We start from the raw sequence: 17,308 nt of genomic DNA, 5'->3' as shown, positions 1-17,308 counted from the left end.
TTTCTTTATACTTTCCACAATGGTCGAGACAACTTCAATTCTCAACACTCTTGGCCTTTTCCTTTCAAGATTGACCTTCCGAATGAGAGCATCAGCAACAACATTAGCTTTACCGGGGTGGTAAAGTATCTCACAGTCGTAGTCTTTAAGTAATTCTAGCCAGCGTCATTGCCTCATATTCAATTCCTTCTGATTAAAGAGATATTGGAGACTCTTATGATCAGTGAAAAGTTTGCACTTCATGCCATAGAGGTAATGCCTCCATATTTTCAGAGCGAAAACTACCGCTACCAACTCCAAATCATGAGTCGGGTAATTCTTTTCATGCTCCTTCAGCTGTCGAGACGCATATGCTATCACCTTTTCTCTTTGGGTCAAAACACAACCCAATCCAACCCCAGACGCGTCGCTATAAACGGCGAAGTCTTCAACTCCATCGGGTAGAGAAAGTATCCGTGCTTCGCATAGCTTCTTCTTCAGCTTCTCGAATGCTTCTTTATGCTTATCACTCCAAGCATAAGTAGCTCCTTTGTGGGTCAAAGTTGTCAATGGAGTAGCAATCGAAGAAAAGCCTTGGATAAACCTTCGGTAATATCCGGCTAATCCTAAAAAGCTTCGAATCTCCGTGGGACTTTTCGGTTGTTCCCACTTCATCACAGCTTCGATCTTCGCTGGATCAACCATTATCCCTTCTTGGTTGACCACGTGACCCAAGAATTGGACTTCACGAATCCAAAAATCACATTTGGAGAACTTCGCATACAGCTTCTCCTTCTTCAAAACTTCTAACACTTCTCGCAAGTGTCTGCCATGCTCCTCCTGGCTTTTTGAGTAAATCAGAATGTCGTTTATGAACACTATCACGGATTTATCAAGGAACGGATTACAAACCCTATTCATTAAATCCATGAATGCTGCCGGAGCATTGGTTAGTCCAAACGACATAACCAAGAACTTGTAGTGTCCATATCGCGTTCTGAATGCAGTCTTCTCTATATCTTGCTCTCTTACTTTCAGCTGATGATATCCTGACCTTAGATCGATCTTCGAGAAATAGCTCGAACCCTGCAATTGATCAAATAGGTCATCAATCCTTGGCAACAGATATCTATTCTTTATTGTTGCCTTATTCAGCTCTCTGTAATCGATGCACATTCTCATACTTCCATCTTTCTTCTTCACGAACAACACCGGAGCTCCCCAGGGCGATGAACTAGGTCTAATGAAACCTTTGTCCAATAACTCATGAAGTTGCATCATCAGCTCCTTCATCTCCGTCGGTGCTAATCGATAAGGTGCTTTTGCTATTGGCGTGGTCCCTGGTAACAATTCTATTCCGAACTCTACTTGTCTATCAGGTGGTAATCCAGGAAGATCTTCGGGAAATACTTCCGGATAATCACACACCACTGGAATGCTCTGCATCACCTTCTTTTCTTTCTTAGCATCAATCACGAATGCTAAATATGATGTACATCCCTTGGTCAAACACTTTCGGCCTTTCATTAGAGAAATGATTCCAGAATTCACTCTGCGTTTGTCCCCATACACCATAAACGAATCTTTACCAGGCGGGTTTACTTTAACTATCTTCTTCTTGCATAAAATTTCGGCATCATTGGCGCTAAGCCAATCCATTCCCAAAACGATGTCGAAATCATTAAGATCGATGGGCAATAATTTCTCGTGAAACTTATTCCCATTTAGTTCGATTAAGATGTCTTTCATACGATGGCTAACAGGTACAAACTTGCCACTAGCTACTTCGACTAATAAAGCATCATCTAGTCTAACAATAGGCAAGGCTAGCTTTCTACCAAACTCATGCGAAATAAAGGAGTAGTTGGCTCCAGAATCAAACAAAATTTGAGCAGGTAATTCATTTACGAGAAAGGTACCTGAAGCGACATCAACTTCATCTTTCGCAGCCTCGAGTGTCATCTGGAAGGCTCTCGCCTTCGGCTTTGGTGGAATGTTAGGCCTAGCTGCCTCCTTCTTCTTTGGATAGTCTTTCAAAATATGCCCCTCTTCATTACAACCAAAACACATCCTTTTGTTGTTCGGACATTCATTGGCGAAATGTCCGACCTTTCCACACTTATAGCAGGTCACATCCTCGCTACATTTCCCAAAGTGCTTTTTCTTACACTTATCACACCACTTCGCTTCGCCTCCTTTTCCTCCAAACTTTTTCGAATCAGATTTCGAAAATTTTCTCTTCTTACTGGAACTAGATGTTCCCTCAAACTTCCTTTTCTCACCAACCTCAACCTTGACGGTGGTTCTTCCCTTTATCATGTTCTCAACAGACTTGGCAGCCCAAATAGCTGCCTCTAGAGTAAGTGCCTGACGTACTGGCACCTCGTACTCCCATGGGAGTCCCTTCGCATACTGATCCACCTTTGTCAACTCATTCGGAATGATGCGCAAGGCAAACTCCATCTTATCGGTGAAGCTATTGGTGTATTCATCAACTGACATGCTGCCTTTCGTCAATGTCAGGAACTTGTTCTCCAACTCCAACAAATTTTGAGCCGAGCAGAACTTGCACTTGAACTGCACCAAGAACTCTGCCCATGACAATTGCAGTGGCTCATTAGGGCTCAACGTCTTCCCTAGAGTGTTCCACCAACGAACGACTCCACCTCGGAACTGTCGCACTGCATAGATAGTCTGCAACTTGCCTCTGCAGCCACACGTCATGAAGGCTAACTCCATTTCAGAGATCCAATCCATAACCCCAATCGGATCCTCCTTTCCATTGAAGGTCGATGGTTTGCAAGTTAGAAAGTCTTTGTACTTGCATCCCATTCCATCATTCCTTCCATCATGGTTATCTGGCCTAACTATCGGTGGGTTGGCTTGACCAATAGACCCACTGAAGTTTCCCCCTTCCAAGTGCCCTTCATTTAATTCAGGCTCGTCCACACGAATTGACAGTTCTTCACGATTCTGTTGAAGCAACCGTCTAGTTTCATCCATCTGACGATCCAACATCATCTGAATCATCATTTGCACACCAGCCATGGTTATTGGCTCAGGTGCTGCTGCTACGACGGGTACTTGCTCAATCACTGGTGGTTGATTCATGTTTTCATCAGCATTTCCAACTCCACTTCTGGTTCTCACCATTTTGATCTACACACCGAATAAGGTGAGATTAGATCCTCAATCGTGATAGATATTCAAATCTTCCTTACCACTCCGAAACGTTTACATGCTAGTTCTAATATCGTAGACGTACACTTAGAATCCTACACACATAAGGTTTCTAGATCCGGTCGGCAACAGACCATAGATCCGAACAAATAATATCATATATGACAACATATAACATTTAGCACATAAAAGCATTTTAGGCAGCTTTCCTAAAATAAACCAGTGCTCGTGTCTAAAACACAACAGACACACATCTCAAAACTTCACTTAGCATTCTAAGTTTAAGTCTAGAAATCCTACAAATTCCTAGTTCGCTTAAACTAATGCTCTGATAGCAACTGTGACATCCCCAAAATCTCGGCCAGAAAAGACCGATTTCATTTATGCTTTTAAAATAATTTCAGAGTAAATCCTTTTGATTTGAAAGAGTTGCGGAATTTGTTCCCAAAAACAAAACATGATAAAACAATGTTTACCAAAGCATTTCATAAAAGAAATGTATTTTTCATTATATAATCAACACTCGGGGTGTCATGTTCCGATACAGACCAATAATCATAAACGATAACATTACAAGTCATTCAACAAATATATACATATACAGACTTGTAAACAAAACAACTGATGGTTCATCCATCTCATGCCCTCGCGCCACTTCCTATAATACAAATAAAACTAAGTGGGTCAGGCTTGGGAGCCTGGTGAGCATATAGGGTTTTCAACCCACAATAAATAATCATATTTAATTTTCACCAACCAACAATAACCCAATTACCCATTCCCGTTATTCTCACTTTATGTCCCTAAAACAACTAACACAAGGGACCTAGTCTAAGAATATTTCATCGGGGCGACAACACATGCTTCGGAGGTACCTCAGCAATATAAGTCAAATAAGGCAACCATGAGGGGGATGGAGTACAGCGAATGAACACCCAAGTTCATTAACACTTACAGGTGGCGAACCTGCTAATGTTTCCACAAGACTGTCTAGAATAGCCCGTGGTCGTCATCTAAACTCTGCTAGATGACTAAATCAAACAACAACGAGGCCTCTCATCTGTTTATTACACACCAACTATCTACCTAACATATTAGTAGATAAAATATACATTTTTATACATAGTTTTGAAAACCTGTATAGCATGCTTTAATCAACACATAATCCACATAACAGATGAGGCACACACATACATAACACATATCTCATAGAGAATAAATCATATCTATGAGATAGAAGAGAGTGAATACACATTCACACATATAAACAACAATATACTATACACATAGCACGTATTTTATAGAAAATACTTAATATTTATGTGTTAGAAGAAGGTAACTACACACTCACACCTATAAACAACAATATACTTAATACACTCAAACCATACCTGTATTATTATCGTGTTTATGAAAGGTAGTATACACTCACTTGATCAGAAGATGATCGGACAGCACTACGACTTGCAGAAGTAGTAATCCTCAACAGATCTGAAAGATCTTCACAAAAATCGACTTCTCGCGGGCAGAGCTTCGGCTCGGGAATCGCACTTCTCGGGATCTTCGGGATCTCGGGACTTGCCTCGGGGCTTGAGTATGATACTGGGGCTTCGGGATATTTCTGGCATGCAAAACGATGCAAAACGGGAGAGAGAAGAGAGAAAATGAACAAAAGACTCGGCTGCCTTCAGATCCTATTTATAGGATGCTGGAGCCTCGGAGTACGCGGGGCGTACTGGTCCGAATGCGTCATGGCATTCGTCATCCGAAGCCACTTGCTGCGAATGTCGACACTTTGGAGTACGCCGCGGGGCGTACCTCGGATCAGACCGGTGACTCATCCTCGGATAATGCTTCCGAATTTTCAATTAAATTTAATTACAAAATATTTAATAAACTTCGGAAATTCATAACTTCTTCATACGAACTCCGTTTTCGACGTTCTTTATATCCACGCGAAAGTGAGACTACGCTCAACAACTTTCGTTTAGACTCCGTCGGCTAATTTCGACTTTATTTTTATTATTTATTTTTAATAGGCCGCGACAGAAAAACTTCGTTATAAATTCATAACTTCTTCGTTTGACGTCCGTTCTCGCCTAACTTTTTATCGCTTCGATACCAACAACGAGACCTTCGATTCTCGTTTAGATTGCTTCGGCTAAAAACCGCTCGATCTCAAATCGAGTATTTCGGGCTGCACACTGCAAAGCCGAAACTTCGATAAAACATAACTTCCTCATACGGAGTCAGATTTGGGCGTTCTATATATATTCGGAAACCTCGTTTCAACTACTACAACATTATTCAAAGATATTAAGTTTATTTTACACTTAAATTTTGATGCTTATTTTTATTCTTAATTAATCAAACCACATAATTAAGCAATTAAGCACAAAACACACAATACTTAAATAATACAATCTTTATTATTTCAAAACGGGTTATAGAGGTTAACCTAGACTATTACATTGCTAAAAATGGCAAGCCCGGAAACGCAGGTGTTACATTAATATGGAATCATATTCTTTAATTAGTATTGATCAAGACTTAATTTATAATTAATTAAGTGATCAAAATGAACTAATTAAATATGGACTCTTATATATATATATATATATATATATATATATATATATATATATATATATATATGGAATGGGCCAAGTTCATTTAGAATTAGGCTAAGCTTTAATGGATAGTCCATGGAGTGTTCAACCCATGGATCATATGAAATGAAAGGTCATGGGTTTAACCCTAGTCTCCATACTATATAAAGATGTCCTTGGTTGGTGAAATAGGGACTAGTGTGGGTACACTAAGAGGGCTAGCTGATTCCACTAGAGAGAACAAAAGTATTCTTATTCTCAAAGTCTTCCAAGGTGTTTTGGTGATTTGTGATTCCACTTGAGGCTTCCACACTATTGGGGCTAAGCTCTTAACGCTTGAAGACATCAAGCTACATCAAAAGGTATGTCATCTAACTAGTCTTTGTAGTATAGTTGCCTCATATTATGCTAGTTAGGATTAAAGCCTTGGAAAGTTCTTATTTGCATGTATAATAGAGAAAACATAGATCCAAGGTTTATAGGGTTGCATGTACACCATAGGAGTGTTAGAATGCTCAAAACCCAACAATGGTATCAGAGCCATGGGTTGTTTTCTGTTATATTGATGCAAATGTTTTATTTTCAAAGTTGAAAAAAAAGGAAAAAAAAAACATGACGTTTGTCAAATTTTAAGATAATTACTTGTTTTTGTGAAAAACTAATTATTTGTAAAATTTGAATCATTTGCTATATGAGTTGAATTAGGTCAAATTTAGTAAAAGATAAAATGATATGATTATTTTATTAGCTTTAAAAGTTTGATCTATATGTTTTAAGGAGTTACAAATTTTGTCATAAAATTTTGGAGCTCAAAAGTTTTTTTTAAAAGTTATGATCTTAAGTGTTTTTGAAACCTCCATAAGTTATGGATATGAAAAGGTTTTAAAATAAAAAAAAAAATTGATTCAAAGTTTTTATGGAGTTACAAAATTTGGTGTTAATGTTTTAAAGAATTCCATAACTTATTCTTAAGTTATGGAACATGAAAAGTTTCATCATAAAACAAACCTTTAACTCCATAAGTTATGGATTACCAAAAGTTTTATGTTTCCTTGATTTATGAGTTAGTTTAGATTAATGGAAAAAAAAAGTTAATTGATTATGTGTTTTCAATCCATTTTAATCTAAGAGATGATTCTAAAATGTGTTTGTGTAACTTGTCCTCAAGTTACATGAAAGGTCACATTTAAGTTTCATAAAACTCATAAAAGTTGGCAATGGTTACAAAAAAATGAAGAGTCTTGTCCTCAAGTTATGGAGGTTCAAGAGTCACTTCATTAACTAATAAAATGTGTAACCTTAATTAATTCCATAATTTACAAAATAAAGAAAAGTTACATTCTTTTATTAGTTTACTAGGTGTGAGACCCATGTATTACATGGGTTTATTTAAAAAAAATGAAATTTTAACAATTTGAGAAGTTTGAATTTATAAGAAAAATAAGAAAAAATTTAAATTATTAAAATTAATGAGACTTTAATACATTGAATACATTACATATATAAATCATTTCTAATAAATACCTTACATATATATTACCTTATATATTAAATGTGGAATTTTAATTTAATAAAATGAAAATTACAATAAAATGACAAGTGGAAAATAGAAAATTAAAAATTTTTAGAAAATGCCATGTGTTCAAATGAAGGAGAAGATGACATGTGGCAAAAAAAACCTTCATTTATTAAGGAGGAAAAGTCTTCCATATCTTGTCCTCAAGTTATGGAACTTGAAGAGTCTTTTAATTAAAACTACTTTTAACACATAAGTTATGGAATTAATTAGTTTTGAATAGTTTCAAAACTTGCCCTCAAGTTTTGGAATTTGAAAAGTTTTCTCTTATCAACACTTTAATTCGAAGTTTAGCCCTTAGAATTTTAAAAGTTAAAATTCAACCCTTATACTTTATAATATTATAAGTTAATAAAATATATATATATATATATATATATATATATAAGAGCAAGTCAGTCTTACTGTTAGTAGGCCTCATTCACGAAGCCGGTCTATAAGGGGGTATAAGGTTATTGCCTATAAAATGGCAGTTTAATGGGTGTCCACTCTCACCCACCGCTTCCTTGACCGGTGGAGGGTCGTTAGCCGAACGGGTATGACAAGGACTAGAATTCTCATTTCATTAAAAGTATTAATGATAAATACTAAGTAACTAAACCTTTTATAAATACCCAATCTTAGTTACTTAGGAAAAATATGAATAAGGTGTTAACCCATGAAATTACACTTTGCACTTTGTTTAAGTCGGTTAGTGGAGCATGTGTGGTTAACCGACACACTAACTCATATTTAACAAGGTAGGCAAAGGGTAACTTAATGTTTATCATAGTATCGATGAAGCGTATATGGTTAACCGTCACATCGATTGAGGGGTAAACACTTAAGGGTACCAAGTAATTTGCATGGTTACTTCACACCTTGTTTTGTGATCCTCGGCATCCCAGTCACAAAAACTGAAGGGCACACTCGAGATTGAAACATGCCTTTGAAAAAGTTCAATGAATCTCAAAAGAATCTAGGAGTTTCAAAACCAATTAAAACCTAATAATACATTTCATTTATCTTGTTGGAAATTGGTGAATCGTCATCCACCTACCTTCAAATATTCTATAGCTTGGATTACGGCATCCCTCTTCCCAGTTATAAAATATTGTGTTGGGTCCTAGCCTTAATATTTCATATTGGGTGATATATTAAGGACTTTAAATCAACTATCTTTAATATCTCCCAAAAGATGTCTAGTTTAGACATCTATGGTCATACCAAATCTCTTGGAACTTCACTTTCTCCACCTCCTCCAATTATTCTCCCTAACCCACAAGTTCTTGAAAAGTTTAAGGTCACTCAAGCTCTATTGGAAAGCAAAGGTCTATGTGTGATCACATATTGGAGATGTAGTCACACATTGACAAGCCGGGAGAGTTGGGTGTCAAAGTCTTGAGAAAGTTTGTAACGACCCAATTTTCACGCCCAAAAATTTCTTTTGATTTAAGTGGTTTGTAAAACATTTGTAGTAAAATGTCATCCGATCATATCATTTCACAAAACATATTCGTGTCTGAAAACCCAACACATGTAAATAATAATAATGTCAGAGTACAATCCCAGAACATCTCATAATGCGGAAAACTGTAAGCACGAAGCTTAGTGAGTTCCCCCATCATACCACATACCATACAATCACATCACATACATACTGCCAGACATTTCTGGGGTGCCCGACCTACCCGGTATGACCATTCTGGGGTGCCGAACTACCCATACGGCCATTCTGGGGTGCCGACCTACCCGTGTCAAGCCATTCTGGGGCGCTGACCTACACATGTCGAGCCATTCTGGGGTGCTCACTACCCTTCGGTCCTAACAACCGAACCTCGGGGACTATTTCACCCCCTACTACTACTATCACATATAACATAGCATAATCTATTGTCAGACATATCTAGGGTGTCCGACCTACCCTTCGGTCCTAACAACCGAATCTCGGGGACTCTTCCCCCTCCTACTACCTCTATCTCATGTAACATATCATTCCTAGCAGCTAAACATGTCATAACATACTGTTAGGCATATCTGCGCCGCCTAACCTACCATTCGGTCCTAACAACCGAACTCTATCACTATCACATACCATATCACGCTAGCATATAACATATCAGGTAGTAACAACACAGATGAATATCACAAAGACAAACATCTAGCATACGATCCCTACTGGTGGGCCGACATTGTGGCCGTAGACCCACCGCTACTGGAAGGTAACTCACCTCGTAGTAGCTGCTGAACTATACGGGAATCCTCTGACTGTTGCCGCTGCTGCTCCGGAAATCCTCCGGCTATAATTCCCACAAAACACTTAGTCAGAAACTGACATCTACTCTTAGGGTAAAATGACCATTTTACCTCTGACTAAGTCAAAGTCAAAGTCAACTTCTAGTTGACCTGACTCGCCGAGTTGGCTCACCAACTCGCCGAGTCCCTATCCTTCCATTAGACCTCATACCCGTCTCTACTCGTCGAGTTAGGCGATGACTCGACGAGTTTTCCTTCTAAATGAACATCGACTGAATCCTCATCCGACTCGCCGAGTTGTATGAACAACTCTTTGAGTTCATCATCAACTGATACACAAGCCCTGTCCTTGACTCGCCGAGTTGTATGAACAACTCGTCGAGTTCATCTTCATCCTTAAGAAGATTGCCTTGGACTCGCCGAGTCTGTTCATGCCCTCACCGAGTCCCATGAATTTCCAGAACAATGGCTTAGTCCAGAATGTTGGGTCACCCCTTGGGACCCCCTTAAAACCTTTCCACACTCAACTTGGTCCTTATGACCCTCAACTGATATGGGACAGAACCTAGGACTCGCCGAGTTGGTCACAACCACTCACTGAATCTTCGATTTCTGATGTACAACACTTGATCAAAATGTAGATCTATGATTCTACAATTGATCTAGCACGTAAAGTTACAACCTTTACGTGCTTGCATGGGACTTTAAGCTCAAAAGGTCCTAAAACAAGCTCTCATAATGCATGGGGCCTTCCTTTAGTTCAAAAGTCACTCCTTTCTACCTTGTAACCCCTCTAAGGACCTAGATCCAAAACATCAACCTCAAACCATGCTTGCAATCATGGTTGGTGACCAAAATGGCTTAGAAAAGCCCTAAAACTCCACAAAATGGGATCTATCAAAAGAGCAACCAAGGTATAGACTTTATACCTTCTGAATTCTGCAAATGATGCTCAAAACCGAATCCTTCAAGCCTCCTCTTGATCCTTCAAGCTTTTCCTTCCTTCCTTGGATCACAAAAGCACCAAAATCACTCCAAATGCCTTAGATTGCTTCAAAAACGGCTAGGGTTTGCTATGGGGGTCTTCTGGGAGCAAATGGGACTAAGGAGGCGGAGTTAAGGTGTTTAAATAGGGTGCAAACCCTCAGATTAGGGTTTTTGCCCAAACAGGGTCTACTCGCCGAGTCCACAACTTAAACTTCGTGCCTCATCCCGCTTCTACTCGGCGAGTTGGTCCTTCAACTCGTCGAGTCCAAGACCAAATGGAAAATATTTAAAAATTTAATAAAAACAACACGTACCAAGAACCAGGTGCTACAAAGTTGGTGGCTCAACTGTTGGATTAGTCTCTAAGTCCATAACTATTTTGGTATGTACTTTACCCGATGGTGCATGGTCCTTTTGGGTTGCCTTCACCAAAGCAACTTGATAGGATGAATTATGGAGAGAAAGGATTAAATATGATTTATTAATATATTATGGGAATAATATATTAAAGGAGAAATCATATTGTTTAATTAATATTAGTCAAGAATTAATAAGAATTAAGTTTGTGACTAAAAGAGATTAATTAAACTTAAGGGACTGAAATTGTAATTATAAGATAATTGCAATTTGGGCTATGGATTGCCTTATATTAAGGAGTGGACGAATTCTATGGGGAAACCCATTAGAAATCGTCCAAGGGCTTTAAGGAAAGGAGTCCATGGGTTGCTTAGGGCTTAAGCATCCAAATTAGGGTTTCCTTGTTAGATAACCCTAATAGCGTCACTATATATAGAGCCCTTATGCCCCAAAAACGTGGACAAACTTCCTTCTAGGGTTTCCACACGTTTTTGGGCAGCCTCCTTATCTTCTCTTCTTCATCCTCTTGCTCTTGGTGTTTGTGAACCATTAGAGGAGTGACATTTGTGACTCTAAGCTTTCTAAAGTCAATACAAGAAGGATTTGAGATTATTATTGCAACATAACAATCAAGGTATGATCTAAACCCTAATTATATGTTATATTGATTATCATATGCTAGATCTAGGGTTTATAGTCTTGGATGAATTGCATGTACAATAGAGAAACCTAGATCCAAGCATTAGGGTTTGTATGAGCACATAGGATGTTCTTGTGACCAAAACCCATCAGTGGTATCAGAGCCTTGATTGGTATCTATTGTATTGATGCCTTGTATGTTTGTTCAAGTTGAAAAATTCGATTTTTGTGAAACTGCTTGATGAACTCGGCGAGTCCATATGGGTACTCGGCGAGTTCGAGCGTCAGAAAGAGGGGATTTCGGGATTTCTTGCTGTTATACTCATGGATAATTGCCTTATCTGTTTTAGATCATTAAAATCCAATTTTAATCATATTTTTGAGTATATCCTTGATTAAACAAAAGATAATTACCAATCGATTAGATAATAACTTGCTTATATGATAAAGATTGGATTATTTGTATTAATTGGGTAACTTATTTTGTAAGAAACTGAAATTAGGTCAAATATAGATATTGATGAAATTAATTGTTTAATTTATATTATTTGTTATTTGATCCTTGTGTTATGAAAAGTTTCAATTTTTCCCCTTTAGGTTTTATAGTTTAAATTTAAACTCAAAAGTTTAGTTTTGAAATTTAAATAGTTGAAACTCCAATGTTTTTAAAAGGTTTCATAACTTGTCCTCAAGTTTTGGAATTTAAATTTTGATTAAAAGTTTAATTTTGATGTATATATAAATTCTAAACCTAATGTTTTGAAATGTTTCAAAACTTGCCCTCAAGTTTTGGAATTTAAAAGTTGATTAAAGGTTTAATTTAGGAATGTTAAATTCTAAAACCCTAGTATTATTTTGAAAAGTTCAAATCACACCCTTATGGTTTTATTAATTAATTAAGGTGTATAATTAAAAGAGGTTTAATAAATCCATAAAAATTTAGGTTTACAATTTAATTAAATTAAAAGTATAATTGTTAAATTTGACCTCTTAGTATTTTAAAAGTGTAAAATACACCCTATACTATATATAACATTAAAAGTCTAACATTATATATATATATATGTATGAGTAATAGTCAGTCTTACCGTTAGTAGGCCTCGTTCACGAAGTTGGTCTATAAGGGTGTTTAAGGAAATTGCCTATAAAATGGCGATTGAATGGGTATCCACTCTTACCCACCGCACTCTTGACTAGTGGAGGGTCGTTAGCCGAACGGGTAGGATAGGACAAAAACCTTCGATTATAAGTATAATGAAGTACAAAAGTAACTAAATGTTTTACAAATTCCCAATCTTAGTTACTTAGGCAAAAGTGAATTGATGCAATTCCATGAAATTACACTTTGTGCCCTTGCGAAGACGTTAGTGGAGCGTGTGTGGTTAACCGGCACACTAAATGGTTCTAAGAAAAGGTAGCAAAGGGTGACTCAATGTTTGTCATAGTTCGGTGGAGCGTGTGTGGCTTACCGGCACATCGAATAGGTGACTGTAACATGTGAGGGCACCATGTAAGTTTTCATGGTTATTCACACCCTCTTTGTGATCCTCGGCACCCCAGTCACAAACTAGAGGGGCATACCGAGATTTAAACATGCCATTGAAAAGGTTCAATGAATCTCAAAGGATATAGGAGTTTTCAATACATTTAAGACTTAATCTATTTTTCATTTTTCATGGTGGAAAATTAGTGAATCGTCATTCACTTACCTTCAAATGTTCTGCAATTTGGGTTACAGCATCCCTTTCCCGAGTTGTGGAATATTGTGTTGGGTCCTAGCCTTAATATTTCATTTGGGTGATTTACTAAGGACTCAATTAATCAACTAACTTGAATTCATTTTCTCCCGTTTTGTAGATGTCAAAGTACGACAACTATGGTCTTCCCAAATCCCGTGGAACAAGCATTCCACATGAAGATGATATTCCACGATTCGATCGAGGAACAAGAGATCATGCTTCACTTCCTCCACCTCCTCCAATTATTCTCCCTAACCCACAAGTTCGAAGGCTTGAAAAGTTCAAGCTCACTCAAGCCCTTTTGGAAAGTAAACATAAAGAAGGAAAGTCGGTGTGTGCACACGTCCTAGGGATGAAGTCACACATTGATAGGTTAAGAATGTTGGGATCCGTTGTCTGTGAGGAGATGGCTGTTGACTGGGTTCTTCAGTCACTTCCTAACTCGTATAGTGAGTTCGTAAGTGAGTACTATACGATGAACCGCGACGTGACCCTTATAGATCTCACATATATGCTTATTGCTACTGAATCAGCAATGGTTTGGCACAATAGAAAAGCAAAGTTTATTAGTGAATCTGCCTTCCAGACCTCTATGGATATAGACAATGGCAATGAAAGGCATGCCATGATCAAAAAGTTTGATTATAAGAGAAAGGCAATGTCTGAAGTAGTTCCATGTCCTGTTCCAAAAGAGTCAATTTGCTTTTATTGCCAAGAGAAGGGGCATTGGAGACGAAGTCGCCCTATTTACCTAAGAGATCTAAGAGATGGGAGAGTCAAAATGTATGGCTCTGCTTTAGGTAAAATCCATTGACTAACTCTTTTAAGCTTCTATTTTAGATTCCTAATACATATTGTGATAAGATTACAAGCGATGTTTTGTAGGATCGAAGAAAAGAAATGAAGCTTAAGGGAAGAAGTGAGCAGAATCTAACCGTGAAGGAATGGATTTCGATCGCATTACTTGAAGATTAGATTCTTGAGCTACTACTTAGAGTTAGAATTAGATTGCTAAGAAAGATGTATTAGCATAGTTTTTCAATGAATTGCATTGTAAGGACAAAATTTTTCCGCAATAAAATAAATTTTGATTTTATATTATTTATTTATCCTTGCAATGGCGTGTATGAAAAAATTGATGTTAGAATGTTTCTATTATTAGCAATAATGGATTTGTTTCTTAATTATGTTATTTGTGGAAATGTCGAAAATTTACCGAATAGGGAAAGTTTCTCATTGCCCAAGTTTCAATTGGACAGAAACTTGGAATCATGCAACTTGGTTGCACGATGAATGAGAAATTTCATATTTGGAAATTAGATTAATTCATTGACAAAGTGTCAAGTGAAGGACTAGGAGATCGAGTACACAAAGTTGTGTGTTGATCAAGTCCACCACAAGAGTAACAAAGACATTCGTCATGATTTACTAAAGGTTTAGTAAATATGATTATACTTATAAGATTAAGTGTAATTCTGAATTGATTGAAAAAGTTTAAATCAATAGAAGAACGAATAAGAAGAATCAAGTAGGCAGAAAGATAAAAGTTTCTCCATTCTAAGAAGAAGGGAGAGTACCTTTTATGCTTTATGATAGGTCTTAATGATTAAGAATCATATCTCAATTGATCCTCTAAGTGAGTCTTAGTACAATTGTATGTCTAAGAAGAGGAATCAATAATTGAAGAAATGGTTAAATCAAGAAGTCAATCATACTTCGTTCCAAAACAAGTCTTAGAGTTAAGATTGTGACATTGAGTGAAAAGTATTAAGAAGGTTTATATCATTCATCAAATGTGTAAAGTTGTGATGTCTTGGATAAGACAAAGACCAACTAGGACCAATTTATGAAGTGTTTTGATAAAAACTACACTAACTCTTGAATATTTGTTTGTCAAGATATGTTTATTGACAAGAGAATCTTATATGTCAAGGAGTCAGTGGGAGTCTTAATGGTCTTGAAAGGTTTCAAGAACAAATCAAAATAAACCTTATCGATCATCACTAGCACACGATTTGAGGTTTACAACCTATCGTGTTGACACTATTTTGTTTCTGTGCCATTCCAATTGAGTTAATTATGCATTTGAGTTATATGAGTTCTCATTTGAATGCATAAAAGGCAAGGACCTTAATCAATGGAAAGTACATTGATAGGAAAGGGTGAGCTGCTTAACTACATGGAAGACATGGTGGGCAGCTGTATTACCATAAGGCAAGAAATCAAGATTAAGAAAGTTTGGTCCATATGAGTTTGAATTTGTCATAAACTTTGGTTTTAACAAATTCGCATGGATAGGAACACATACACCATTAAAATCTAAGTGTTATAAGATTCCCTCCTTCGTGAAAGTGACTGTGAGGAAATGCTTTCACTAATAGATATTTTAAAAAGATAGTGATTGTGAAATAGTATTCTCAAATTCGATTATGGTTACGGTGTCCCTTTCCATGATTCGAATTGTGAGATTTGGCAATTAGTCTGAATTGTTTAAACACACATATGAGCTATCTAAAGGAAAGGTGTATAAGCTTAGATAAATGATTATCAAATCATTAGGTATTAGAAACATGAACTTAAGAAATTCAATAGGTATTGTTTTTCTGAAAGTTAAGCTGTTTCTGAATACATGTCAAAGCTAGTGGGAGCATAAGCGTTATGTTTTATGATAATAATCATGATAGTGGGAGCATAAATGTTATGATTGTATGATTATTATGGAAAGTATTGCAGGTTAGCAATATTAATTACAGAAAACAATAGTTATACTTTGCAAAGTTGCAAGAGTTGAAAAGTTGTTTTGCTATAATTAAGGGAGAGAATATTATGCCTCATTTCAAATCTAAAGGCTTAGGTTGTGGAATGTTAATAATTTAGTCAAGGAAACATAGTGTGTTCACAAATTTCGATTATGATTACAGCATTCCTCTTCATAGTTCGAATTTTGAGAACGTAGCACACAAAATATTATGGTAGAAGATTGATAAAGATCAAATCTTTATGTAAGACATTATGCATCGTGTCCCATACGCTTCGGGTTTAGGATCGATTGCAAATGCTATAATATTTGACCATTCTAAAATTTTCCAAATGTCTAGCGCATTTAGAGGGAAAAGGACAAGAATCGGTTTTGACTAAGATAATTAAACAACTATCAAAGGACAATCCAAAGTTCGCCGAGGATTGGTCGCTCGTGAGTAGTTGGAAGTATAGTATTGGATGGACCATATCGACATTATTATAAATAGATAAGATTCTATTAAGAATGAGTTGTCATATGGAAAATATGGAAACGTGTCCATATTGGGAATTGAATATCGAAAATCTATGTCGAGATTAGAAACTTTTATGCAAAAGGATGTTCAAAGGAATGTACTTTAAGTGAGAGACATCATATCTAAGGAATTGTATTGTAACAATCTCCGATAGAGGACTTTGCAATTTCAATGGCAATAGTCATTGTGACTTTAGTGCAGTGACATTACAAAAGGATCATTGCATAAAATGTTAGAATCTAGCATATTCTATAAGTGGTAAGAATTTGATATTCTTTCACTCATAAAAAAGGATTAGGAGTTGTATGATTGGAAATGTGTTCAATTTGATCTATTTCACAAAGTAAGAACCATAGGAAAACATTGTGTGCATGCTAAGAGCATGGGACAAGTGTAGTAATAATTCAAGTAAAAAGTTGATTACCCGAAACAACAAATAATGAGTAATCGATGTGGTGATAAATAAAAGGTGCTTTATTTATGCTCAAAGGTTTGAGTCCATATGGGATTAGTATTATTCTTGTGTTTCACTTTGCATGTTTTGACTTCCTGAATAACTTAATTGGTTTAGAACAGTCAAATTATTCAAATGGGCCACAGTCGTTCATATGTTGGAAGTAGGTATGAATAAAGACTGTCGTGAATTGGTGTGTGGATTGTCTAAAGTGTATTAGACATAAGCAAATGTTTGCTGCCACGTTCATGAGTGCTTATGAATATGATTTGAGCATT

This window comes from Lactuca serriola, chromosome 2 (genome assembly GCF_051521515.1).
Source record: "Lactuca serriola cultivar US96UC23 chromosome 2, Lser_US96UC23_V15, whole genome shotgun sequence".
Taxonomy (NCBI): Eukaryota; Viridiplantae; Streptophyta; class Magnoliopsida; order Asterales; family Asteraceae; genus Lactuca; species Lactuca serriola.
Note: the sequence above shows the minus strand (reverse complement) of the source record.